This window comes from Zonotrichia albicollis, chromosome 4, assembly GCF_047830755.1.
Source record: "Zonotrichia albicollis isolate bZonAlb1 chromosome 4, bZonAlb1.hap1, whole genome shotgun sequence".
NCBI lineage: Eukaryota > Metazoa > Chordata > Aves > Passeriformes > Passerellidae > Zonotrichia > Zonotrichia albicollis.
This window is the reverse complement of record NC_133822.1, coordinates 59,223,635-59,251,014: the sequence shown is the minus strand read 5'-3', so window position 1 is coordinate 59,251,014 and position 27,380 is coordinate 59,223,635. Positions and strand designations below refer to the sequence as shown.

The window sequence follows — 27,380 nt, the reverse complement described above, 5'->3', positions numbered from 1 at the left end:
TTAATTATATCAAGGAGAAGAATAGCAGACAGGACCCAATTGGATTGAATATATTGCAGAATTTCTTTTTTTTTTTTTTTTAAGAGAGAAGCTTAACAGGAATAATGCTTTTCATCTAAAATAGCCACATTTCTTAATTACCCTGTCATATCACAACTCCCCACATCTGTAAAGGACCCATTTAAATACCTACTTTTTCACTTTACTTTTTCCTAAACTAACTTTCTAAGCATCAAGAACATTTGCTCTCAAATAATTACCTTAAATTCTTTTACAGTTTGTTCTTTAGAACTAAGAAGGAATACAGGTCTCAGATAAGTATGTTAGCCCTCAAGTGTTCTGGTGATACAGGCTCAGCTGCTTATGTCACAGCAGTCACTGCAGTAAACAATGTTCCAAACTTCCAAAGCCTGCAGAGGTCAGTATAGCAACATCAACAAGAAATTATATACCCTCACTGAATAGATTAACAGTTAAAAATATTTATCGTTAAAACACAAAAATGATGTGTCATTCTGGCTGTTGCCAAAACTGTGGGACTACTGTGGCGTGTGATGGTTATTCCTGCAAACATCATATAATATTGCAGATGCTTAAACCTTTAAAGATGTATTTTTGTATTTGCATTTACTCTTTATAAAAGGGTTAAATATATCTCTCTTGAGAGTGTTTGAGAAAAGTTGGATGAGCATTATGGAAAATGTAAGCACACTCTTCTTCGGAAGCTGTCTTCTCTGAGTTGCCCTGTCAATGACCTCTGCTGTGACATTGAAGAAATACCCTCTGTGTGGGTGCGAAGTAATTTGTTTCAATAGCTCTTCTGCCCCAGACATGTATAAAAAGGAGACTGTAAACATATACCCCACGTTTGCTTTGGCACTGACACCATCAGAGTCATTTAGAGCAGAACTTTTTTCTGTTTGTGACAAACTAGATCAGGATGAATGATCAAAACAGTACATGTTAAGGTCCTAGCTCAGTGCAATGAAATCTCAAAAACTGAAAGGAATGACAGATAAACAGTGCTAATCAGGCCCTTGAACAAAGGCATATAAAGTTTATTTATCCTCTTGGCCAGACCTGTCTGCTGTTGGCACTGGATAGCAGTTACATTAGTGTTTCACTGCAAATTCTCAATCATATATTAAAGAAATAGGAAGATATTTGGACATGACTCTGGAGTCTGCAGAGAAAGATTTTGAGAGACACCAATTGGGTTTCAACATACATTATTTGTTTTATTCAAAGCACAGCACTTAGGTAGGTAAAATCCATGATCTCCACAACACAATGTTCCCACTTCTAAACAAAGCTGGTTATAACTAAAATATTTTTCTTTCACAAGTCTGCAAAAGTTCAGGGTGAGCTTTTTGTCTCATCAATGCATAGTGTCTATTCTTGTGTTATCTGTCCACCATAGCATTAGTTGTGGACCGTGAGGTATTGAAAGTGGTTTTGCATTCATTTTTTTCCTTTTCCTATGGTCATTCATATAACACATTTCCTAATAACTCTCTGCCTTCACTGTTTCTCAAAAGAAAATGTGAATTGCTTAAAACAGAGTAACTTTAATGTAAACATCTGAAACAGGGAAAGTGTCCTGAATATGAGTGATGGGTCAGATGCTCTGCTGTTTCAATTTATGCATCTATACTTGAACTTGAGGAAAATTGCACACAGATCTGTGGCAGTGGGAGGATTACATTTGAACTTTTCTGGCCTTAAGAGGGTCATTCTAAAGTGCATATTTCTCTATCTATGCATATATACAATTAAATAAAAATTACATTGACTTGATGCCTTTGCTAAGTCCAAGGTAGTAAAGTAAAATGACAAATATTGAAATGCCTAATTTCACTTACTGTCTCTGCAAATCAATATTGTGAACTAGTAAGAATTCATGGTATTAGTAGTACTTATACATAATTGCCCTCAGTCTTCAGTTATGACATTTTTCTACATAAGAAAGTCATGAATTTGAGTTTCCAAAGCATTGGGAAGCTTTGGCATAGCCTCATCATCTCACAATCAAAAACTGTCCCTGAGAAGATCACAAGAGTTAGTTGTGAGAAATTTAATAGGTGGGAGAGAGGTCACAGAAAATGTTTAAATGAATATTAACTCTCAAATTCTATTGAAACAGCTGTTTGCCTGTAGCAGTAGTAACACGGTACTAAATAAAGTATCTGGTCCATGTGTTTCCTGCAAAAACAGGAGTCTAAGGATTTCTTACTCTGCCACACTCATAATTATCTTTCTGAGAAAGACAAAGAAACGCAGTTCACAACCTGTCTCCTGATATTGTAAGTACTGATGTGGAGTGTTTCCCCTATATATTTTCAAAAGAATTGCATTTTGTCAGGTAGAAGATGAGACAGGAATGTGTAAACTGTATGTTAGTGCCTAAAAAAACCCCAAAGCCAAACAACCAAAAATATCTCATATTTTTTGCCTTAAGTGTTTAAATAGAGGAAGCTTAAATAGACCAGCTCACAGACTTTTGTTATTTAAGATTAAGCACTCTGAAGTGAAAAGCAAAAAACATTTCTAAAATAACCATAAACTAGCTTCCTCTTTCACATTCTGTTCATGCATGGTAGATCTCAGACCAGTTAAAGCAACAGAACATAAGGGAGTTTTGGTTTGAACCTGGAATAAAGTACAGTGACCTGAAATTTAAAATAGAAAGGTAAAGGTGAACAGGCTAGAGCTGGTAATATAGATCTTCACAACGTTGCTTCTTATTCATTTATTTCCCCCTGTGCAGAACGGATGTAGAGTGGAGATGAAGGAGATCATCTGAGCAGAAGTGCTTCATCCTCACTTGTCACAAACATGTATGACTATTCCTAATTGTAACTATTTAAACTCAGTCTGGTAAAAAAAAATAAGATTTACAACATTTGTAATTTCAATAGGTTCAGAGTAACTTTAAAAGAAAACATTGAAACATTATTTCCCTAGTCATCATCATCACTGTATTTTTCACACCATCAAAGGCTTCCATCAAACATCAGAGGACTGATAATTCCCGGCAGAGTTTGTTATTCAGGTTTTTTCATTCCCTCTACATTAGCAGAAATACTGTAATTTTCAAGTCAGTCTCCAATTTTCTTGTACCTTTCCTCTGGAACTCAGAATTCATGGGAAGGGGACAGAATCCTCTAGAAAATCCACAACCTCAACAGTGCATTTTCATTTTGTTTAGAGCAAAGAATATTTGCTGAGTCAACAATGGAAGACTGAACTCTTGATAATGCAAGGCTGAAACACTCAAATATGTTCAAGGTATCACAGATCTACTCTAACACACAGTGGCTGCTCATTATGGAAGAAAACACTGTACTCAGCCTGTCCTCAAGTCCATAGCAGAAATCTTACATCTTCTGAAGAAGTAGGATGGAATGACAGCAGGTTTTCTTCCATTCCATGGAAAGATCCTTCTTGGCAGAAGACAAAACCAAACTCAGCATATAGCCTGACTTTTTCCTAGTACTTGCCAAAATAATCTTCCCACACTTCCTCAATGTCAGCAAAACGCAGCGACCCAAACAGCCTCTGGAGGCAATGGTTCTGTCAATACCATCAACAGTCAAATGTGTTCCCTACTTCTCAGTCTCTACACAAGTCACAGTGTGTGACCCCCCATAGACATTTGGCTAACTAGAGCTCTTTAATAAAATCAAATACTTGTGTGATGGGTACAAGCAGCTGTATGTGTAGCACCCTGGGCCAAGCAGCAGAAATCAGCAAACTCTCAGTGTTGTAGAAAAGATGAACATTTACTGCGCTGTGTAGAAGACATCCTCATTTTACATAATTAGGAAACTTATTTTCCCCCTGCTGTCCTAATTTGTGGGGTTTTTTCTTCATTTTTAAAATTCTCCATTGGCTTTAATTAGCTTCTGTCTGAAATCACCAACCAGGTGAAATTAGAGCACTCTTTAAGCTAAAAATGCAGCTGGATTTTTTCAAACTTTTTAAGTTGAGCTTTATTCCCTGAGGCCAAATCCTCCCTGTTCTTACTCATGGGAGTAGTTCTGTGCACTTCAGTGAGGGATCTTTTCAGAGGAAGGCAGGTTTTGGCCCTGACGGGATACACCAAAGTTCTTCTAAATATGGATGTAAGATATATGAGACAAATCCTCTCAGAGGGAAATCAGCAGTGTTCTTAAATCAATGAAACTAAAGCCATTTACATGCACTGAAGAGTTTTCCTTATGTTTTTAGACCTCACAAGTCTTCACCAAATATTTACCACATGGAAAATTATATATTTTTGCTAATGATGTTTCTATTACTGCATTAAAAAAATCATCATTATATAATCAATACCAGTGAGTCAGCCCTTGCTATTATGAGAGGAGTAAATTTTACCTAAGATAAATAATTTTTGTGGTCCTCATGGCATGACCTATCCTTAAGTGTTTTCTTGTTAATTAAAAAATGAAAAAAAAAGCTGTTTAAGAAATATGACAAAAAATATGAGTCACTTTTAAATAATACTCCTCTGAGCTTTAAAATGTTCTTTAGGTGCTCTGGAGCTGGAGATAGTCATGTCCTTGTGATATTTCAGTGACAATTTCTATTTTAAGTGTCAAAAACAACTCTGCTATCTGGAGCAAGTAGTGTAGTGTTCTCTTCTTTTAATATTCTAATCGTGAAGTGTAAAGTGAAATGGTTGCACAGTGTAATGGTGGTAAAGAAGCTGAGTGTCAATGAGACGGGAAAGGTGACAGACACGGAATGAGTCCCCAAGGTGCTCTCCAAGTGCATTGGATAAAGATTCCCCTGGGAAATTTTTCTCATTAGTTCTCAGACACAGTTCAGTAATTCAATAGCACCAGGTTACCATTAGTCACAAGACCAAAATATGTTACTTTCCATGCTTTAGCTCTTTGATTTGTATATGTCATTTTATGAGAGAAAATTATGAGATTATATACCACTCAAAGTAAGTTCGTATGTTGTTTACATACCTCAGGATGATCCATGACAAGAAGACTCCTATTACAAAGAGCCTAAAAATTAAACAGAAAACAGACACCTTTTTTGATATTTGAAACTGCATTAATGAGAGACTGAATTGTACCGATATGAGCAAGACATTGCAGATTGATTTTCTATACCAGCATCCAAAAAATTAATTAAAGTTTGAGATTCTAACCCAAAATTATCAACAATTAAAATGGAAAAAAAAACCCTCTAAATTTTTTCTGTGGATATTGCCACGAAAAAATAATTCTTCCATGCTTAGACATGAAATGTGTATGTACGCAGCTAATATGATTGGGAAAAGTAGCTAAAAAGTTTGATGGTAGCTAATTTTATGTGTAATTACTCTGAGAAAATGTTAAACTGAATAGGTTACTCTAGACATTTTTTTTTCCTATGCAATAAAAGGTGTACTTACTTCTATGCTATCAAAGTTAACTGCACTCCCACTCAGCACTCAAAGGAATAATGGCTGGAGGTGTTGTCTCTCTCATTACACACCAGGCTGGAAAGAAAGGAGTGTCCATCCCTAGTGGACATTTAAAACCTCATTGTTATATTAAAAAAAATAGTAATGACAAAGTCCCGAAAACATAAAAATTAGGCACACAAGCACAGTATGTTATTATGTTTCTCCTGTGCTGAGTATTAGTTTATCTTTTTATGTATCCAAAAGTGTGCTCCAGAATGTTTCAATTTCGTTTTCACTCCTGATTAATGTATTTAGCACTCATCACTGCACTGTGCACTCATGTTAAAGAGATAGAAGCTACAGATAATTATTCTGTCTAAAATAGTTCAGGAAAATACAGATGTTTTAACCTCTTAAAAAAAAAAAACAATAAACCCAAAGAAGGATGCATTCTCTGTAAGCTTTTCCATTTTATTTGATTGTGGTTTATGGAATGTGGGGCTGTTGTGTTCCCCCCCCCCATCTTTTGAACAGTGTTCAGCATTTAATATGAGAAAAAAAATTATATTGCATATAAATATCCGTCTTGAACAAAAAATATTGAACTCTGTCACTCAATAAGTGCCTAATTTTCAACCTGTCAACCTTTTATTACAGTCAGATCAAAATCATGCACCCCAAAAAAATTAACTTATTAGTAGAATTCCTTAACAAAAGGAATTGTATCCCCAACACAGTTACTCGTGCAGTAAATAGGGCTCACTGTTTTTGATTAGATTCTGATATGTTTATTGTTGCACTGCAGAAAGACCATATGTTTAGTGCTGTGGTATCTGTGCCAAGTAAATCATCAAGAACCAGTTTCTATTAATCTTACTTATCTTATTGCACAGGAGTTGGACAATTTGCTTCCCTGATTAAGTTGAGAGAATGGCAGTTTTCTAGAAGTGTGAACTCACTTGTTTCATGTATATTATTTTCTTCAAAGCTGTGCAGTGCAGGCTCCAAAGGAAGCTCTTCTAATTGAAAATGTTTCCATAACTCTTTAACACTAAAAGCTATCTTCCAACTAATGATCAGGTTCCAAATAAATATGCCAAATACTTATGGTATTATTTATGTGCTATACAGAAGCTCATCATTGACTTATGAATTGTAAATATTTATAAGTGGCTCATATTAAAGTAGTTGTCAACTGCAGCTACAGTACTTCACCTTCTGTCACTCCCAGGTATCAAGGGGGCTGATTCAATCACTCTCTTGTCAGACTACCTTTCTTCTCCTGAATACCCAAATCCCTAAACACAACAAAATATAAATGAATGAAAAGTGCTAATGATGCATCATTACCAAGAGGTATCAAGTTTTTTAAGGTCCTTTGCTGACTAAATTTTAAATTAGCACAATTATTCAGAGCATTCCCCAAGGCACCATTCATTATGCTTAGCCACTGAGTTGAGGCACACTGCAAACGAAATATATATTACTGTCCATAGCATACTGTCTGTCTGCCTTCCTGGAGTAGCTGTGTATTGAAAAACATGCAAGTCTGCTTGTGTTTTAGAACTGGTCATATATCTGCATTTTGATTACTGCTCTGTTACCTGCAATATATTTATGCACTTACAGATCCTGAATAACAAGGACATGCACTTAGAGATTGAGATATTTTTTCAAAATGTTGTTTCATCTGCTTCCTAACACAGCGATTTTAACTTCCAGTGAAATACAAAGACTGCTGGAGCCAGGAGCTGAAATGTCTCTGATACTGCCTAAGCCTTCCAGAAGCTTACAATGCACAGTGGATTATATTTTCCTTTGGCCGTGTCATTGGCAAACAGGTCAGAGTGGACACTATGCTGCTAAATTTGGGCAGCCTGGATATCATATCTTTTAGAATTCTCAATAGCAATGACCTGTGTTTCACCTACCTTGTATGTCAAAATTTGGATTTTTTCATGCACTACATGAAGAGTCCAAAGCCCTTGTTCATGAGGACATTTAACAGTTCTCTGAAGATTAAGAAAGGTAACTTTGCCATGACAGATCCTTCTTGGATTGCCCAAAAAGCAGATCAATTTGATCCACGCAGAAATAGGCATGGTGCTATTCCTTGTAAAACACTAGGTGTATTTTTCACACTTATGCCCATGTTATAGCTTAATACAAAAAGAGGAGAAACGTGACTGTCTGCATGCAACATGGGCTCAGCAAACCACACAGTCGAGAGCTCTCCCAGTAAGACTCAGTGCCCATTTATCCTCCTACAGATGAAAATAGGCACATTCGTAAAGGAAAATTATTTCTGTATGTATCTAGCTGTAAAGTCCTGACTTGTTTTTTTAACCCAATGACATCACCACACACAAGATGGGCCCCACAGCACAGATGTGCTTTCATGTGCAGTGATATCACTTTCACTAAAACACTAAAGGCATGACTTTCAAGCAGTTTTAAAATTCAGATCAGTTCTGCTCATATTTAATCCAGACATGTTGGTTTAACACCAAGCCAAGCCAGACCTTTTAATGTTCAGTGGCCATGATATAAAATTTTTCACTGTGTTGCACCAATAAATTCAGAAGTGCAGTGTAATTTGCTATAGTCACAGAGACTCTTGTGAAATTTAAGCAAGAGTGGAAAGCAACCCTTCATTTTGTGCCTTATCACAGCACTTCAGCTCTTTGGAAAATATTTTTTTTATCCCCCAAGGAACAACTAACTGTGTGGACAAAATAATTTAATGCTGCTTGTTTTGGTCATGTTGAGACTAAATTAAAGGTAGGCTGTAAACCACCGTTGGACTCTTCCTAAGTTGGGAACAGTGTCGCTGTGGCATTATTTGGGAGTTATTTAAAACAAACAATGGAAAGAAAGTGCCACTTGACACTGACAGCAAGTATCTCTGTTCATTTTGCATTGTCAATAGCTCCAGTGGTAGCACTATTCTTTTGACAGCTAAAAGCAGATGTGTGGGTTAAGTATGGGAGCAATTCAAATGTCCATAGTAAACTGCAGGGGGGCAGAGAGAGCTCAGAGAGCAGCAGCTTTAAAGTAATTGACTAATACAGTAAGGATATTAAAGTCATTTAGTGCCAAAAGGGAACACACTGATCCTTGACCCTGAGCCACTTTGGAGTAATCTAGTATTCAATCCAGCGTGTAATGACTGCCAGGCCTGTCAATCCTCCGGGCTCTCCAGTCAAATGCCTGTGGCTACTATTGGCTTATGGTAAAAGGACAAAAATGCAAGGAAATGCCTCTCAATCAGGCTATGATGTGATAATGTTATTGCTCCAATGTATTCTATATTGTCCCTGCATAGTTTAATCTGTTGAGATCCATGTCAAAAATTGCCCTTGTTCCCCAGAGGTCTTTACTCAACCTTTTAGTAATACAAGTGGATTTGAAAGGAGAGGGGTAACTCACTTGATGAATGGTTTCCAGTTAATATAAAAAATAAGAGGTCAACTGTGGCTTAAAGGCTAACCATGGAACGTATAAATTAGAATAAGCATGCTGGTAATCTGATTAGTAAACCTTGCTCTTCATTTACCCCAGTGAGTAAAATATTTTCCAATAAATAATATTGACACAGAAATTTATTTACAAGAATGACATAATTCCTACAAAGTTTACATGTTGAGAGGACTTTTGGCTGGGAAGGAATAAGAACAAAAGGCTCACTTGCTTCAGTCAGTTCTTGTCCTTAAAACTTGTGCAACTACTGGGAATCTCGTTTTTTAAATTAGGCACCTCACATTTGAAAAATATAATTATTGCTACAGGCTGAGTAGTCCACTTGAGCTTGAAAGAAGGAAATTGCCATTTTTTGTTATTTTGATTTTGCTAATTAAAACAGGGAAAACTGACCCACATAGATTCTCTAAAGTTAAAAAGTCAAAATGGGATAATAATTATGCAAATTTCTATGCATTGCTGTAAAAATGATCTTTATATTTCATTACATGGTCTCCACTATTTCCTGACGCCACTTTCCATGTGGTGTACATAAACTTTGGGAAGGGTGAAGCTCTAGTGATTGTGATGCTCCCACTATTTTAAGGAACCATGAGGTTACATAACAGGCACTTTCCCTAATTTGATTCTCCCTGATTCCACAAAGCTCTCCACAGGGATGACACAATACAAAAAGGAAAAAAAGAGAGAACTTCTCCTGAGAAATACCTTGCTTATAACTTTGAAATAACTTCAGTGTCAAAACCAAATGACTTTCTCCAAAATTTTGCCTGTCCTCTCTCAGTTCAGTGCCCCAAAGTCATTATTCAGTATAAAGTTCTATTTATAAACCCATTTTCCAGCCTGTACATACTTTTTACACTTGAAAAATTATGGTTTTGTGGACAGTTTTAGAGGGTGAATCAGAGAAAGAGGAAAGTTGTCCTTCTGTGCTCACTGAATTCCCTTGCCATGAGGATAGAAGCGCATGCCATGCAAACTGTGATCCCATCAGGCGATGGATGGCTGTGCTCCAGCTGAACTCTTCACAGGCAGTTTTATCACAACCTGGTGTTTTCACAGGGAAAAAATAATAAATAAACCCCAAAAAAGCCCCAGACAAACACCACAGAATCTCTGCTAGCAAGCTCACCCGAAGCAGGATATGACAAGTGTCGTGTTATTGCTCTGTAACTGAGCAATCAGCCAGTGCCATGTAAATGGCATGTTTAGTAAAGAAGGCGCTTTGCAGGAGCAAGTTCCCTCTGCTCAGGAAATTCTCGAGAGGATGATGACAGACCAAAAGCTACTCACCCCAAACCAAGTTGTCTCTGAGAACTCCCATCACTTTTCCTTCTAGATCATGGTGCCTCTCTCCCTCTTAAGGGACGGTACTCAAACCATCATGGGAACCTATGCAATCTGGGATTAATTCAGCTGGGTAATTTAAATTATTTACTCTTTTGGACCTCCAAAAGGAGGGTGCAACATGAATCCACATGGATTTTTTCCATTTGAGCAGTGCAAGTGGTGCCCCAGCAACACCTATCAGCTGGTTTGGAAGATTTCCTCCCTTGGCAATGTGTAATGAGGAAATCAAGGTATCAGCAATCAGTTTCATGGTTCCTACCATCTTTTACCCTCCAAAATATCTGTGTGTGGTTTCAAAATGAAAGGTGTACAAAATAATTTTAAAAAGCCTGATGTTTTGTGAATGAGGAAGGAAACACATCAGAAAAAATGCCAACGACCTTTGCTCCAGCATTCACAGGGTAGCCAGGTATGAAACTCCTTTCAGGGAGAACTCTGTTCTTTGGATAATTTCACTGAGAGCTCATCATCACATTTGGAAGGTGTTGGTCTTTTAAGCAATGATATTTCATGATGTATGCTTTAAAATTTCATAAAGAGGGGAAAAAACCTAAAAAATGCAAGAAAATTCCTGCTGTTCCATAACCTCCTTGAAGCCAGAAATGTCTTAAAGATAATAGGTCAGGCATTGCTGAGAAGCCCACAAACAATTTCAAAAGGTATCTCAGCTCTAGTACATCTTCCTTTGTTTCTTTTCCAGGATGATTGTGTTTTTATTTAAATTCCAGACTTTAAATGCAAGTCTAAAAGCCACCTGACCCCTAAGGGTCTGGATGTTTTCTGTGTGAATCTGTAGCCATACCCCCTGCTGCCTCCCTTTTGTTAAATTAGTGTAGTTTTGCAGCCTGTGCAAAGAAAACTTGTTTTACACTCCTGTTCTATGAACATTTGAAACCATTAAAGCTATTTTTTAAACAAATTTTAAGATTATCTTTTTAAAACAAGGCTTCAATCACAGACACACAGACACAGACACACACAAATGCATGCATGCATGCATTCCACTTTTATGACTTTGGAATAAAAATGCAAATGAATTTATTAGCTTAAGCATGGTACCAAATAGAAATTTATGCACATACATTTAAAAAACAGATCCCTTGAAAATAACGCAGTTGCAACCTATTAATTTTCTTTTTTGACAGTTTTTAAAATTCCCCTAAAAAAATGAAACAGCATGAATACTGTCAATATATCACAACAGCCACATTAGGTTTTGTGATATACATCATAATATAAAGAGCACTATTAGAGCACAACCTGGGAACCATTAAATCATTCTAAATCACTGTTACATTCCATTAGTGTCAATGGTGAAACCACATAATAGGCTTTATTACAAACTTCACCTTGGTAGGCCATTGTCTCTAATAACCACTTCTCTATGATGTGGTATCATACCCAGAAATCCAGGGAGATAATAAAGGCTCCCTTATTTCTTTTTTATTGGATGGGTAAAGTTAAATTTAGCTGTAAGTAAAAAAAAAAAAAAAAAAAAATCTTGGGGCTTTGTTCACTGAGTGTGAGTTGCTGCTATTTGGACAAAAAAAAAATTAGGCAGACTTTGGAGAACAGTTTGAAATAAATTTAAATCCTGGTAAATGCTTGAGGCCAAGGTAAGATAGGCAGTCCTGCAATTACTATGTCATTTTTGAAATGCAGCTTAGTGCATTTATGCCCTTCTTTACACTTTTGTTCAGATACAAAGCATTGATTACAGAAACATTATAGAAATTAAATCTGTATTCTCATCTTTCCAACCCCTTTATAAGCAGTGTCCATTAGAAAATGAAGAAAAGGATAGAGAAAAACGAAAGAAAGAAAGAAAGAAAGAAAGAAAGAAAGAAAGAAAGAAAGAAAGAAAGAAAGAAAGAAAGAAAGAAAGAAAGAAAGAAAGAAAAGAGGTCTTTGTGCACGAGTGTTTTTTTCCTTCCTGAATTTTTAGAAATGCTTTTGGAGAAAAAACAGTGCACTCAATTAGGGTTCCTCTTTTCCATCTTGCAGGCCTAAACCTTACTCACCATGACATATGTGATGACACAGATGAATTCAGCAGATGCAGTGTGGTCATTCAGGATTAGCACAAAGACCCTCCCTGTTTCGGGGAGCTGGGGATGCTCGGTGCTGCCTGGGTGTGAGTCTGTAGGCAGATATGGAGGAATCCTGCCCCTATGAAGCTCATTAGACTTTGTTTTTAACTGGAACAATTTAGAAGGGCTACAACCTCAAGTTCTGAAACTTTTTTCACAAAGGAGGAGCCCTGTATTTCCTGTAAGAACATGGATGAATTTTGATTTTAATGAATTGATTTGAAATTAATGTCTCTATCATCACAGCTTTTCTCTTAGTCATCTTGCAAAAGGTGACTTGTGACTCCAATTTAAACAACACTGCAATCCCCCACCATCATTATTCAGTTATTGGAGTGTCTGAAAACATTTCTTATGGTGATGCCTAATGTATAGTGCCTGTCTTTATAATTCTTTCATGTGAGTTCACTACAAGAGTTGGAGTAACTGGGAGGTAGATGTGAAGAGACAGGTGAGTACACCAGCCTTGTACTGCAGCGGAGCTAATGAACTGTATCCTCTTGTCCACCTGAGTGATTTCCAGGGCCTGATGGCATTTTATTCTTAAATTTTCCTGTAGGGGCTGATTAGGGATGGATGTAAATAAGAACTGGTCCTGACATCATAAAAAGTAAAAGTCAAAGGTTTTTACAAAGTCAAAAGTCCCTTCTGATTGGATCAATTGTTATCAAAAAGAAAATATACCCTCTCAAATGAGTAGCAAGCAATAAGAGGAAATAAAAAAATAATCAGCGATATCCTCTGCTAACTCCATAAAATAAAACCATTTTTCTTTATTCCATCTATTCTAAAATTAAATAATTCCTCTGAAAAAATTCTCCACTGTCCATTTTTTTCATTGCTTTTCTTTCCTGCATCCTGGGTTTTTCTGCATCTCTCTGAAATGTTCCTGTTTTAAAACAATGACCCAGTTCCACATTCTCTGGTATGTCCCTTATATTTGTGGCAATTTTGCACTTACTGTTTTCCTTCTAAATGGCAATTTTATGTAGTAGCTCAAAGAGACTGTAAGTCTCTTTCTTGCATGTACAGGGAACAACAGTTAGGGTTTGTATTGTCATTCCTTACATTCATTCCTTTAAAACTTCAGTTCAGTACTTTCAACATTAATTTTAACTTCCACTGATCAGAATAATATCTTGCTATGTATGAACCACTGTTTTAGAAGTATGAATCTGGTTTCTTCATCTACACAGTATGAATTTACCAATCTCCCAGGCAACCTATACTGCCAGATATAGAAATCCCGTATCTCCAGTATGTAAGATCTGAAGTTAGAATGTAAAACTCACTCTGAACTTGGAATATCCCCAAAGGTGGCCAGATCAGTCACTGGAAACAAAGGAGAAACTGAAGGAAGAAGGGGGGACTATAAAAGGATAAAAAGGTTTGTCAAGGGAGATAAAAATGACAGTCATTCTGGGCGGCACATAATGATTAATTACAGATTTACTAATAAACCATAGGGACTGGGCATGCACTTATTTACTTCATTTAGGGTAACCTGAGACCAAGGTCACACTCTTCAGCTGTGGATGAAGTCAGATGGGGTTCAATAGGGACAGAAAGGTGGGGAGAGGAGCTGAAAGATACCAGCAGATGAGAGGCCTGGGGAATGCATCTTGTTTTTTGGATATTTTTATCAAAGTCTAAGCCTCCTTCAATACTGCTGGCTTAGAGTTTGGCATGGCAGATGCCAGCCCTGTTTTCAAGGTCAGATGTGCATATCCTGCCCCTCTTGTTTCTCATGACTTGAAAAATGCTAATGGTTTTATTCAGTGTCTAAAAAAAAACATAGGAAAGGGTTAACAAGACAAAGACACTCATGTGAGCAACAATGAATAAAAGTTAAAAATATGGGAAACAAAATTTTGCCTAACAGACTCTGTAGGGGCTTAGAAAAGGGAATAAATGAGCCTTGTTTAAATTTGGACATGTTTGAATAAAGCATTTAGCTAAAATGTAACCCGTGACATTGTTTTCTATTTCCAGTGTGTATTGTAACTTTTTTAATATACTATAGTTTACAATGTCACTGATGTTAGCAAAGCTCTGCACAATTTCTGATGCCTTTTAAACAAGTTAGCCTGTAAAATTTTAGCTCCTCCTTGAGCTTCTCAATTTTTTATTCCAACTTTCCTTTCTGTCGTTTTTTGGGGGTTGGAAACTAATGCAGGTCACTAAATATTTACAAAGCCTAATTATGGGGTGCATATAAATGAATAATATATAAATAAAGGGCAATAGTGGCAGTGTGTTCAAAATACTTGTGATGTTAACTTGAGACATAAGGCAACATTCCCCTCTTGAGAAGCATCAAAATACATCATGTTTAAGTATAAAACATGAATTCCTTGCTAATTTTAAGAAAGAGATGACTCAATACTTTAGATTATTAACACGGAGTAGCAGCTATACCTTGTTAACATGTACATCCAAATCTAAAAATCCATATCTAAACAAGAAGCTAAATAACATGAGGAGTTTTAATTTTCTACATTCTTCTATTTATTTTTCCCCTGATGCTGTGGTACAAAATGGACCCTCAGATGGTTTCTTTCATTACTGGCATTAAATGATGGAATGATGGACAGATTTTCCCTCTCTAGGTTAGCTCCCAGCCCACTTCCTTTGCTCCTCCCTGCATTTCCTCCAAAATGTTGCCACTGATACGTGGGTATGACACTGAAATATTCGCCCCCACTCAGTATGCAGAGGTGGCAAAGAATGATAACAAAACATCTGCAAGGTGTGAGAGCTTCCAGAGAGCACTCTGCAGATGCTATCTCATGTTATTGCACCTACTGAAAAAGTACTTATCCTCTGCTTGAGCAAAATAAACATTTATTAGTATCGTTACATCTATGATCTTCTGTTTTTATGCACTTTGTGATGCAAAAAATAAAGCCTCTGGCTGAAATAGATCCACTCTTCTCTAGTAATTTCTAATTTTTTTTGTGCTCACTTACAGTGCTGCTCCAAGAACAGCCTATAGTCTGTGGACAGTCTTTAATATAAATTAAAATCATTCTCAAATGTGATTTAGTCCAGCAAAATAGGCTGGACTAAAATGGATCCAGGACTGAAGGAGAACATAATAAAACGATTTGTATCCTTTTTCTGGCTAACCATTGAGCCATCAAGGCTGAAGATCCTTGCTCCTGCTCCTTATTTTCATTTGCTAAAAAAACCCCCATCACCTGCTCTCTCTTCTGTATCAGGCATGCTGGCCTGGTAGACTAAAAAGAATTATAAAAAAGGAAGTATTTTTTTCAGGAATTAATCCACAAACCTATGTCCATACAACACAGTTCAGGAAAAGAAGCAGTAAGATATCAATGATGGATCTTTTAACAGAAATATTTGAGAGCTTGGTGTATTATAAAAAATATGCAAGCATTTGGTGTCTCATGGTTTTTAATGCCCTGAAGCAAATTGTAAGCCATCAGCATCTGGGAAGATCAGAACTTTCCGTTTGGGTTTTGATTAATCAAATATATTATGAAATCTTTGCTATGCCTTATTTTTCAGAAAGTCTATTTTTGATATTAATATGTCTCTGCAGATTAGATAAAGATTAGATACAGATCAGTTGTTTCATGAAAATAATTCTCTTATCTTTTTGCTCTTGTACAAAATATTATGTTTTTAAAAATAAAAACCATCAGATAAATATTTAAACATAGATTTTCTTCATGTGGGTGTCTTTTCCATGCTATTTCACTTATAAGCCTTTTTACAAATGAGGCACTTTGAAATGTAGGACCTTTAATATTCTCTAACTTCTGAAACAATCACCAGAGGCCTGTAGACTGCTTCCTAGGAAGAGACAGCCAGTTGTATTTCATTCAGCATCTTTATGGCTGTGTGTCAGAAGCCTGAGTGTTAAACCATGAGTCTCATCCTATTAACCCAGTAATATAACCTTGAGCCATCCAGACTTGCAGATAACAACAGCACCTCTAACATGTGTATCAGTCAGGGTGTGAGCTTTTTATCAGGTACAATTAATGTTTAAAAGTACCTGCATTAAACAGACAAGTATGCATATTTTGATTCAAAACAACCTAGAGTAAATTTTCTATCATTAGAATAGTAAAGTCAGTTATTCTACCAGTGTCTTAAGGGTCTGTTGGTAATTATATCATAATCCTCTTTCAGCCATTTGGAAAGTGCTAATGAACTTTTTTCTAATTTCTCCAAACTGGGGAAAATTGATGTTTTAATGTTATAAATGTGCATATCAAAAAGAACTCTCAAAATGAGTGGTCCCAAGTACATTTCTGCTCTCTTCTGTTCATAAGGGCTCAATAACTTATTTTTTAAACCAAAATATTTGTTTACAAATTGCAGTTTATATTGAAATGGTCATTCAAAATTTAATATTTTTAGTTGAAGAAGGGCACAACTTTCCAATTCAGAAAGCAGATTTCCTATACAACTGCAATATTTTCCAAGCAAAATGGTAAAGCTCCTTTCCACAGAGACCAGAGGTCCAATCCTGTGAGCTGCTGAGCAGCCTGTGCTCTGGCTGGCAGCACCTTTCAGGATCAAGTCCATAACACATAAGCACACCAGCTACTCTGATAACAGTGACCTTAAACATTTTGGTCCACAGGGTCAATGATCCATGACCTAAGACAGATTTACAGTACACAAGTGACAGTAGTGGTTTAAGAAGAATAAGTAAAGTTGTGTCAGCCTTACTTTGACTCTCCTTGCTCACAATGCATACTTTAAGTCCTGGGTTTACCTATGTCCCTCGTGTTCTAGTTTTTCCTTGGAGACCTCTTCTGTTTACCTGTAAAACTTCTTCACACCAAGCAATAAATTTTGCTGGGCAAACAGTCAGTACTTTGGTAACCAGAATAATTGTTCTGACAGATTTACAAAATCACTTCTGCAGTGATTTACAAAATCACACTGGCAGTGTGAATATTCATGAGAGGTACATTAGGACATACATGTGGTCTGAGGCCTCTGGATCAGCTGTGTGCCATGCCCCATAGCTGGGCATGCAGAGATCAGCAGCCCAGGGAGAGCAGCTGGATGCCCATGATTCCATGATTCCTGATCTGCAAGCCTGGCATGTGTCCAGAAAGCACTAGGTATACTGCTCTCTTATTGTGCTACATTCTTCATTTGGATATCCTGTATCTTAAAATCTCCTTTATTTTATTTGATTTTTTTATTAGATTTTAACTTTTTTTCCTTTTTTAAATTCTTCCCAGAAGTCATTTTCATTGTTTTTTGTTGAGCAGAGAGGTTCTTAAGCAAATGGACTTTTTTTGCAGGGGGTGGGGGGGAGGTGGAAGGTCCACTTGATTGCATGGGAGTGTTCAAGAGGGCATTCACACCTGGAGCTATCTGGTCACCTCTACTGCCAAGCTTGAATTCAACAGCATTTCTCTGTTGGCAATTCTGCCACTCTGGGCTCCTACTGACTGCTGAGAGCCCAAATGGGGGTTTGGGAGGGGGAGCTGCTCAATGCAAAAGATATTTGGCCTCCTCCACACTCCATTCCCCTCAGCACCAGCCTGCCTTTTTGCTTCCCTACACATAAATACTGCACACACATGCACACACATGCAGTGTCATATAAATGAGTGAATAGCCTGGAGGTAAATGACTGATCTTAGAGCATTTTTTAAGATATTGTTGATGGTTTCCAGTGTACACATTGTAAACCTGTACTTATGCAGGCAACAAATGTACAAAGGCATAGTCGTCTGAAAGAAAAGCAGATAATTTTGTGACAGAGTTGGCAGGCTGATAAACAGTCACAGTTTAAAAATACATAGGATGATGAATAGAGTTTCAGAAATGAGCCATAGTTTATCTTGTTAATTCTTACTGTGTCTGAGTAGTGATGAAAGAAACTCAAGGATATGATGAATAAGAAAGAGCAAAATGACAACCAAAGGCCCTGGTGACCAGAAAACAAGCTACAGTTTGTCCCCCAGAGAGAGGCAGTGATGGGTTGAACTTGCCATTAGAGGGAAGATTAAGTGTCCTTGGTTCCTCAGTTAGTTAATTATACACTCAAATCTTCCCAGTATATCACATAAGCCAGGCATTCTGCTTTTGAATATCTGTATACTGACTACTTGGATTGCTTATTGGTTATTTCTCTTGACAACTCAAACCTGAACATTAAATCCCATTGGCAACAACTATCTGTCAAGAGCAAAAAAAAAAAAAATAAGATTTGTGTATTTAGTTTTCATTATAGAAGTGCTTGTAGTTGAAAAAATATGTACCTGTCAAGTTTTCGACATCTCGCTGGGGATGCAAGCAATGCTGTTGTGATTTCAAAACCTGGCTGACAAATTCACGTTCCAGTAGTAAAGACAAATCAAGGGGTTTTTTTCTCTTTTTTTTCCCCCTTTTTTTTTTTCTCTTTTTGCTTTTTTCACCGCTTTGACAGTCATACATAACAATTTGAGACCTAAGTGGCACTTTGATGCACTATTCCATTATTAAGTGGTATAGTCACTATAGAATAGATGACGGGCCTGTACTCAAGGCATTGTGAATTAAACAGCTTTCAACAATAGGGGAAATTGAATGGCCTAAAGAATTCTGAAACATAAAAAAATAATGATTAAAAATGTGTTTCAGAATCAGCAAAGCATATAATTTAAAATAATGTCAGGTACTGAAATTCAAACTGAAGAAAACAAAGTATGTTTTAGAAGAATCTTAAAGTTCAGAGGAAACATAAAATAATTAGCAAACATCACTAAACCCACAATTACGAATTTTAAATATGGCTCCTTGATGAATCTTAGAAAATTAACATGACATAAAAAAGTCCTACCTAAAATTTAAAAAGTGAAGGCTTAAAGCCTTTTCTCCTCTGACTTTACTTTGATAGTATATTAATTGACTAGTTTTGTACTGGCATTTCCTTGTGTCTAAAGGTAAAGTTTTCAACTAAAGAAACATTGACTTAAAGTACTTAAATTAATTCTTTTGTCAATAACTATACAGCTAATCAATACACCTGGAATTAAACAACAGTTTTTGGCCAGAAGGCATGCTAATCCCTGGTCTCTTTTTGTTGCAATTCATTAATCATTCAGCCCTTCCCAATTAAGATTTACTTGTCTGAATTGGAAAGTTGGAGACACCAAACATCCCACCATGGCAAATAGATTAAAGAAACTCAAATAAAGGTTTCCAAAAATTACTTTTTTCCTGGGAAAATAAAAAATTCAAAAGCTGCATAGATAACAATTCATGCTATATTTTTAGTTAATAAAATGTAAGTAGTAGATATTTTTTCCTATTAAGATAAAAACCAAAACTGTAATACTTGTTATACCCCAGAGCATAATTGGTCATATATTATCTTTTGTTTTTAAGATTATTAAAGGCTAAAAAATTACTTTTCAAACATTGATCCAGTGAGATTACTGTTTAAAAAAGACACCAATCAATGAAAATTCCATTAATCCACAAAGTTCCTAAAATATTTGCTACAATACTTATCTTTCTGCAGTCCTGAAAACTGTATCAAACTGATCTGTATCTCTGAATAGGATGTGGATTACAATTTCATTGCTTAGTACTCCAAATATTTTTTTTTCTTATTCTGCACTAGAAGGAAAAAATTGAGTTATTCCTTTATCCTTTCCAATTGAAAATCCTACAAAACATATAAACCCACATAAGGAATGTAGTGTACTTTGCAAGATGGCATAGGGTATGACTCATATCTGCAAACAAAGGCCCCCAAAATCAAAGAAAAAACCCAAACTTCCCAGTTTGGGTATGATATCTTAAAAGATAAAGGTGATTTTAGTGAGTTGCTGAAAAATATTTCGTCAATATCCTACTTTTACATTCTGAGGCACTAAGGGAGAAAAGAAGAAATGTAATTATGAGAAATAAAATAAGGATTTTCTTGGTTACAATTCCTGGCCTTTCACTGATTGCAGTAAATTATAAATTATGCAGTCAATGTAGGCCAACAAAAGAAGACATCTTCAAATCTCAGTCAAAGGTAATTACTTAAGTCGGCTGAATGTTCCCTTTTCATAGAGTGTGATCTCTCTTTGACAGCTCACACTGACAGATGACCTTCTCAGCGACGTTCTTATCCTTCGGATCATGAGCAGTGTGCCTCTCTCCCTGAATATCTCTATATATTTGTGACACTAAGCTTTCAAATACAGCTATTGACAAATCAGAACATCAGTCTAAGTGCTAGTCTTCCTATCACTCACAATAAAGTAGCTATCACTTGTGGTGTTGTAGAGCAAGCACATCTCTGAAAAATGAGTTCTCACCAAGTGCTAATTTGACACAGCTCGCTTGCCTTCCCATAATTGCTCTGTCATTGTCAGTTGGCAGTTCGGGCTCATTCCTGGAAGCTGTGCCGTACAATTGGATACAATTACTCCCATTTACCACCACTATTATGCCACTGATGTTGCCCAGTTCGCATATTGACATGCCTCATTAAACCTGGATGCAGGCCATTAATGAACATTGTTAGCATTTCTCTTAAACTTTTTGCCTCTAATAAACAGTCAGTGTTCCATGAAGGAGCACTGCCATCCTTGTGATATGATATTTATTATCTTATGGGGGAAGGGGACTCTGCAAATGAAAACTATCCAGATGCTGTGAGAGAGATGTATGGTTAGATAGTGGAGAATAGCCCTGACCAGGAGGACCTTTTCTATCAGGGGCATCCTGCCATTAACCAAGTGACCTCCCCCATCCAAGAGAAGACAGGAAGGATAAACACGCTAACCTCGGGGCGGCCCAGCCGCTGCGGGTTTCTCAAGGTTGCCCCAGCTCCTGTGGCTCCCCTCAGCCCCCTCCCACCCCCAGGTGGTGCTGCGGGATGCAGCAAAGAGCATTTTGCCCTGGGTCCTCAATCCATTATGTCCAGCTACTCCGATGTGCATTTTTATTCAGAGATAATTATGTGTTGATCAGAGGAGTCAGCGGCTGTCACCCATATGGCAGGCACACCTGCAGTGTGACATAGGTGGTAACGATGGCATGCTCTTGAGCTGTCATGACAGGGACAGGGACTTTATTATGTATATGTCACCATTTCTCTTAGGAAAATTATCCTTTTCCGCACAATGACAATAATGAATCTTACAACACTTTCATAAACCCTGTTTCTAGGCCCTTTCCTTGACCTTCATTAAAACTCTGCCTAGCAAATTCACTGCTCTATGAACAAAATGCAAACTTTCTCAGAAAATGCAACTGAGCTTTTGGAGTGTCTTTTTTACCACTTTTCACAAAGTGGCTGCTTGGACAGTCAGTGGCCCTGCAGAGCAGATCCTGCTCCTTCAAGGGCAGTGGCGATGCTTAGAAAGTCTAGGATGAGGACTAACTAGCTTTTAAGTGCTAGAAATCCCTCTGGGACTTAGAGAGTCTTGCACTTAAACCAAGTTTATAAGAGAAATATTTTATCTGTGAGCGACATAAATAACCCTTCTGTTCAACACAGAGTAGAATATTTTCAGTTAGAAGGGACCTACAATGGTCATCTAGTTCAACTGCCTGGCCACTTTAGGGATGACAAAAAGTTAAAGCGTATTACCAAGTTCGTTGTCTAAATGCCTCTTAAATGCTGCTGGGCTTGGGACATCCATCACCTCACAAGGAAGCCTATTCCAGTGTAATATAATATAGGATTCTACCATCCTTGAATTATTCTCCCTCTCTCCTAGGCTTTCTTTTCTTCATTCTTCACATATTTCCTTCTGCTGTTTGGTTCATGGCACAACAGAAAGTCTCTGTGGAACTGAAACCCAAAAAGAACACACAGAAAGGCATTTTGTATCTAGGGAGAAGGAAGAAAAGGGAAAGAGAAGCAAGATTTTGCTATTTATCTCAGGCATCTGCAGAAGTTGTATCTAAGTATCAAAAGGAAAAACTGAAAACCTCCCATAATAACGTCTATTATTTAGGTGGATTCTTTTTTACTGCAGACCATTCTAATTACAGTGTTCTCAGTTAAAAATTAAAGATTGGGGTGATAGAAAAAATGTAAAGAAAATTGATGTTGTCACTATCTTTTTTACTGATAACTTTTTTATTTTAAAAGCTTTAAATCTTTGAATATGCAGTTTCAGTTGACATTTTTCAACTTTGGGTTATCTTTATACAGATACTTGTATGAGAGTACAAGTGTGTAAAATGCCTGCTTGCTGTGGTTGTGCTTAACATTTCTCCCATTTTGATATATACAAATCTACTTTCTGCAATATTCTTTCTATAGCAATAGAATACTTCAGAGTAGAAGTAATTTCTTGCATGTGAATGTTGTCTATCTGTCTAGGGAGAATTAAGGGACCAGGGAATTTAGCTTGAAATTTACATTTTAACTTTAAATGACTTTAGCAAAACTTGCTAGCAGAAAAAAGTGTAAAATTTGGGACAGTTGCAAACTTGTGAACTTTCTTAGTCTGTTTTAAATGTAAATATTATACTGTTGAATGTGCTTGTGGGACATGTATATGAATTCTGGAATAACAAGCCCTTTGGTTCCACTGTGGTCTAAATAACTATGTAGAATGCACAAGTATATCAAAAGTATCTAAAAACTTTAACTGAATAACCCAATTTTATACTTAGTATCTTACTTTTTTGTTCACATTGATTTGAATTTTTATCTCTGTAATGACCTCAAATTACTTTGACAAATTTTCAGGCTAGGATATGAACTTAAAGTTCTCAGCTGTATTTCTAAGGTGTTATAATTTATTTAATCAGTTCACTGCCACAATTACAAATAACAATATCATGGTGCTATATTTGAAAATGGAAACATACAGTACCTCAGAAACCATTACAGTCCTTTCACTCCCTGTTCATAACCTGGTCAATATCTGGAAAGGATATAGAAATATTGCACTTCACTGGAGACACACAAATGTGTGATACCAGCCAAATGAAAATTCACTAAAATGAAAAATTACCAGAAACTGCTCAGGATACGAAATGTTCTGAGAAAAAAAAAAGGGTAGGAGTTGTTAAACAAGAGTGAACAAATCTCCACTTACACCCAAAAACAGCATCACAAATAGCCTAGTGGTATCTACCTGTGCCATATAGCCTAACATACACTTGACACTGTCAAATGAATATATCAGGTTTTCAGATCAGGTTAACGTGATACATAAAGCATCTTGAGTATCTTGAATATCTTAGGGATGCAATATCAAAAATAGGCAGTTAAGCAATAATACAAAAAACTTTTTTGTCTTTTTTTTTTTTTTTTGAGATGGGAATAGAATATTTACTATTTGGAAGGTAGAGGTTCTATCATTGAGGTTCTATCAAGCTATCTGATACAATTCTGCCTTTTCTGAATCTGGTCACTGTTTTTCAGTCTTCATGAGTTGAAAAACTCCGCAATTACCTTTCATGGACTAGAATGTCACACAGGAATAGGCAAACAACATGTCGGAAAGAGATTCCAAGGCAAAATCTATAGTGAGGTAAGGTTGAATGAGTAAAATAAAAATGAAATAGTGTATTTTTCTTCTCTTCCTATCTGAACAGGATCGTACAACATGACAAGAATCATGAGTCACAGGGCCATATCCTGCATGTAGAAGAGCATGACGCAAGAAATGCAAGCCACACAGCATCTACCTCCTGAGCACATATGCACTGAGAAAAAAAATATCCAAATACCTCAAAACTTCAGAGCATAAAATGAAAATAATATAATCCATCAAAGAAACCATTACTGCCTTTGATTCCTGAATGCTAAGTGATTTCTGGAGGTTGTCCACAGTAAACCTAAACAAGAAACTGCTGGATGTACATTTTGATATGAATGATGTTCTATGACAGAAGCAGGATAACTTTGTCTAAACAGCTGATGAAGTTTTATGTTTATCATCTTACACATATCCATTCATTAAGCTGCAGAAGACTAACCTGATGGCAAAAGTAAATGAGCCAAGGCTTTTTTTTAAACTATTGTCTCATGTTATGTATCTCAAATTATTGTCTCACATTATTTTGGGGGGTTTTTAAAAAGTTCATCTGTTATCAGTGGCAGCTCCAAACAGTCTAACTTTGCAGAGTAATGTGACTAAGAGTGAGGTTAAAGGCTTAAGGAAATACAGCCTAGAAATTAGTACTGATCGACATAACAGGAAGTATAGAAAAAAATTCTTTTTTAGATAATAACATGCTGCAACTGTGTTTTCTAGTGTCAGAGTGAGCAGACTAGCATAGGCTATTGTGCTACTGAGATACTTCTGACACAAATCAACATGAGAAATGAAAAACCATCAGAAACTACATGTACCTTCTTCCAGATTCTTTCTGTTGTTTAGTCCATCCAGGTAGTCTCTTGTTTCTTTTCCAGAAAAAGTCTGTTCAGGGACAGCAATTTTCCCAACCGGTGTGTTGCACACTTCATAAGGAACTTCTAAATCAGAGAAGAGAAAGTCTGGGATGAAAACACACTGGCCAGTTACCACAGGAAAGGGAAAAGAACTGCGCTTAGAAATGTCCTTGAGAAACAAATGCAGGGAGAACCAGGGTCCTGCTAAAGGAAAGGTTTCAGCAGAGGTGCAGAGAGCTTCTACATGGAAAGACAGACTACATTTGCACTCTGAGGGGGATGTGTCAGATAATGGCTGGATGCATATGTGTAAAGAAACGAGATGGGATGAGGGTGGACTCAGATGGCCTGGACTGGCAGCTTTTGGCTCTGAACAGTTAGTTGGTTTTTGGTGGAAAGAATGAATATGCGAGGAAAAGAAAATGTCTGCCAGCAAGGAGTTGTAGACTGAGTGATAGAAACTTGTGGACTAAGAGTGTATATAATTTGAAAAGGAAGTGGGGGAAGATGAAGAAGCAAGGAAAGACAAAAACAGAAATGAAGATCAGAGGAAGTGAAAAGGAAAGTTTTGATCTACTTTTCTTGTTACTTTAAAGCTGACTCTCATTCTGCATTATGCCAGGGAAAAGCTGATGGGTCTAGATAATTTTCTTCTTTCTCATTCATCATCCATGTCTGGAATTTATCTTTAATAATAATATGTGGGAACATATTATGGAAATGAGCATACCATAAAAAGTGAAATAAGTAGATTGACAAATGTTGTTCCAGATTTTGGCCTTGAAATATATGTAGATTTCATGAGAATTGTGGATGACATGCTAGGGAGAGTTTGTGAACCAACCACTTAAGTGAAGCACCATCTGCCAGGCTTCACACATAGCATTGACCTCAGAATCCCACTCTACCTTTACCAAGTGCTGCTACTTGAATGTCAGAGTAAAAATATGACAATACAAAATGTCAATAATATGCAGAAAATCCCCAGTATAAATCAATAAAATATAACCTGAAATATGCATTTAGATAGTTTTCTATTTGCAGACAAAAGAGTATCTCTTAATTTTTATTAACTTTATAAAAATTCAGGGGGCAAAGTTCCCCTAAAATGTGTGGATGCATGTTACCTTATGGTGAGAAATATTTCCTCAAAGAAGTTAATGGTTTTTTGTTCCGGCTTTCATGTGTAAGTCATGGGGCTATTACTTGTGTTAAATAATATTTGGATAATATAATATTAAGGATATTAGTGTGCATGCATTGTATATTTGCATATTGTAAGTACACTTGTATTTTCCACCATGCTTTATAATTTTAGTAAACTTCTTCTAATACAACATAGATGCCCCATGTATGAGTACCCCAATGCCATCAGGAGGATCAATTGATCTGCACATGAATTCACAGCATCTCCCTGCAAGAATGGGCACCTAGGATAGTTCTCTCAAATAATGAAATGTATCTTACTTTTTCACAAGAGGTGAAAGAAGTTTAGGAACTTTATATCCAATAAGTCTTTAATGAAAAAATCAGAGGAAAGGTCACAGTCTTAGTTCAGCCATTTGGTACTTTTTCCTGTTTAATGTCTTTATAGTCTTGGCCCAAATGTTACTTTTTTGGTAGTTATAGTTTTTATTTATGCCATTAATGGCAAGACTTGAGGGCTTTGAATTTGTAAAAACTTGAGATTTTGAGAAGTAGAAACACAACTCAACACATCAGGGGTTTTTTTTAAGCATAAAATCATTGTTTATTTTTTTCTGGTTTTTATTTCCTCCTTTTTGAAAGAGTGCAAAAGTGTTAGCTAAGATATATTGGAGAAGGTATATCAGGGAAACATTCTATCCAAATTTGGTAATTTTATCATTTGTTTCAATGATTGCAAAGAACGGTCAAGTGCTTCTTATTTGACAATACAGTAAGTCATTTAGTCATTTATTAATCTAATCTTTAATATAAGAAAAAATGCACTGTAACTGCCATATGAAGGTATTATTTTAAAAATGAAAACCAGAGTATACTGAATAACTGAATTTGTTGAGCTGGAAGGGACCCCCAAGGATCACTGAGTCCAACTCTTGCCTGCACAGGACATCCCCAAGGGTCACACCATGTCCTTGAGAGTGTTGTACAAATGCTTCTTGAGCTCTGTCAGGCTTGGTGCTGTGTCCACTTCCCAGGGGAGCCTGTTCCAGCACTCAAACAGACGCTGGGTGAAGAACATTTTTAAAATATCAACATAAACCCCCCTGGACACAACTTCAGGCCTTTCCCTTGGGTCCTGCCACTGGTCACCAAAGAGAAGAGACCAGTGTCTGTCCCTCCACTTCCCTTCACAAGGAAGTGGTAGACTGATTTTTCAAAGAAAACATCATCAGTAAATTAATGTCCTAATTTTACAGCCTTACCCCCAAATGTAGGTCATATTAATGACATTAAGATTTTGCAAAGCCACGGGATCCTGAGTCAGGATAAATTGGAGAAGTATTCATTTACACTATCTGATTATTCAGATCAAAACTGAAAAACCAAAAGAGCTGATCAAGTTTCCAGGTGTGATTCTGAGCAATATTGCTTCATCATGACATGGAGACACATATGGGAGTGCCTGAGGTGAGATGGATTTGGACTGGAGGTCCACAGGAGGATGTGCAAGGTTGAGCTGGTTTCTGGCTTCATGCCAGATGCAGGCTGTCAGAATTTACCTGACTGT

The 27,380-nt window shown here is 36.7% G+C and overlaps 1 long non-coding RNA gene across 1 annotated transcript; it reads right to left on the bottom strand.

The window, feature by feature from the left end:
* Positions 1 to 1,241: 1,241 nt before the first annotated feature.
* LOC141728931 (uncharacterized) lies at positions 1,242 to 24,876 on the bottom strand. The gene is made up of 3 exons (XR_012580186.1): positions 24,629 to 24,876; positions 4,980 to 5,021; positions 1,242 to 3,440 (listed from the first exon to the last, which is right to left on the bottom strand). It is a non-coding gene; the product is annotated as an uncharacterized LOC141728931 (long non-coding RNA).
* Positions 24,877 to 27,380: the final 2,504 nt, after the last annotated feature.